The sequence below is a fragment of the Halyomorpha halys genome, unplaced genomic scaffold (assembly GCF_000696795.3).
Source record: "Halyomorpha halys isolate HHAL.00 unplaced genomic scaffold, Hhal_1.1 Scaffold885.1, whole genome shotgun sequence".
NCBI lineage: Eukaryota > Metazoa > Arthropoda > Insecta > Hemiptera > Pentatomidae > Halyomorpha > Halyomorpha halys.
Genome location: NW_027104929.1, coordinates 176,214 through 178,644, shown reverse-complemented (window position 1 = coordinate 178,644; position 2,431 = coordinate 176,214).

Below are 2,431 nucleotides of genomic sequence, written 5' to 3'. Positions count from 1 at the left end.
GACATCTCTATTCCAGATTTCGATATTGTAATTATAATGTAATATTGTAATTGTAATGTTATTGTATTTTCAACTTATGCCTAGCGGACTCTCTCTCTGTAACGGACGTGAGCAATTATTAAACTCTGCATTTACTGTATCTAATTTCTTTGTTTGTAACGCAGATCAGAAAGAAAATCGGTTCAGTATAGAATAACTTCTAACACATTCTAATACTTTTTTCTAATTCCGTTCTTTTCAGAATTTTTCCTATGATAAAATGAATGCTAATTTTTTTTTTTTTTTAAATGTTGTATATTTAATGGAAATTAAAACTTAACCATGACAAGGGATCCATTATAAATATGAGTAAAAATTTATGTTAATGTTATAATTAACTTTAATTATATTATTTCAAAATTTTTTGAGACAAGGTAATTATTTATTAAATAAATCAAAAATTAGTATCCAATTCTGTCTCAACACTTTATTTTTCACTAGTCCAACGTTTCGGCCATTCTAGCCATCTTCAAGGACATCTAAATATTTTTTTTTTTTTATTTATTTAAGTGTTTCGACCACTAGGGTCATTTACACTGAATTTACAAAGATTGTACATTACTATTAACATATTTACAATGTTACAAGGTGAGAAAGATATATATAATTACAAAGTGAGAAAGTTTAAAAATTAACAGTTACTGTTACAAGTTACATTACAATTTACAAATTTAAAATTACAATTACTATTACTATTACAAGTTACATTACATTACAATTTACATTTTACAATTACAATTACAATTAGTTAGACTATATCTGATCATAAATATTAATGATTTTTAGAAAGTGAAAAAGTTTTGTTATTTTTGTGGGATCTTCGCTCAACATTTCCTGTAAATCTGAAGAGAACCGATGTGGTTCATGAGCTATACATTCAGTGAGAATATGCCTAACGGTGAGATTGTTTCCACAGTAGCGACACGTCGGTGCATTTTCTTTTTTCATGAGATGACCGTGAGTGAGTCGAGTATGGCCTATCCGAAGACGGGTTAATACCACATCTTCTCTCCGTAGCAGATTCAAGTTTCTGGTTGGACGTTTCACTGTCTGTTGGACCATTCTTAACTTGTTGTCTCTCATGGTGAACCATTCATCTTGCCACTCTTGCCATCCAATTTCTGTTATCCATGAAATAACATCATAAATATGCCTAAATCTAAATATTTAACAGCTTATATTATATCTTCATTTTTAACACTTACAACAACATCATTATTCACTATATAATATAACATACCTTCAGGTTCATTCAGATTATCAGATTATCTGATAATCTTATAGAGGAAAATTTAAATGTTAATGATTTTAAATTTTAAATAAATAGGTAACTAGACTTAAGCTTAGTAAGCTTATTAATAATTAATATGACTTTTTAATAATTGACTGTTGGAATAGGTTTTGAACTTATAATAAAGAAAATGACCTGGGCAGAATAGCCTGCAAAAGAAATTTTAAATTAACGTGAGGAAGAGTTTGTATTGAAGGTATGTTATATTATATAGTGAATGATGTTGTAAATGTTAAAAATGAAGATATAATATAAGCTGTTAAATATTTAGATGTCCTTGAAGATGGCTAGAATGGCCGAAACGTTGGACTAGTGATAAAGTGTTGAGACAGTATTGGATACTAATTTTTGATTTATTTAATAAAAAAGTTATAATTAACTTTAATATGAAATTTAAATAATAAAAGAAAATAAGAAATTTCACAAAAGTACAGTTAAAATAAATATATGTTATGAATGAATGGAATATAGTTAGGGTGCGGTCAAAAAAACTCAAATAGTAAATGGATATGCTATTTTTATTGAGCCATCGTTTGGCCCCACGTTGCAGGGCTTCGTCAGGGCTAAAAAAGATACAAATACTTGACATAGTTACAAAAAAAAAAATAAATAAGTGGAAAATAACAGAGGTATACTATGAAAAGTAAAATTTAATAAGAAAAAATAAAGGTTGAGAAGGTTAAATTAAAGGTTTAATAAGAAAGCTTTTATTTTGTAAAGATCTCGTCTTCCCCTCTATTACGTATATTACCATTTATTGTTTACCTAATTTAATTTTTTTTTTTACAATGTTTACTTTAAAATTATTTTCGTTATTGTGGCGTGCTAAACTTCCATCCCCACTCCTCTCAATACAAACGGCTCACTCTGACTTTGACTCCCATCAAAACAGGTATGAATTCTGTCTCAAAAGAATTTATTCTTTTTTTTTTCATTCCTTAATTTATACTTTATTTAATATTTCTTCTCTTATTTTATCTCTTATCTATCTGTTACTATTACTGTTTTCATTTACTGTTTATAACCTTTAATTTTTCTTATTAAATTTTATTATTTATTGTATACCCCTGTTATTTTCCACTTATGGTTTTTTTTTTTTTT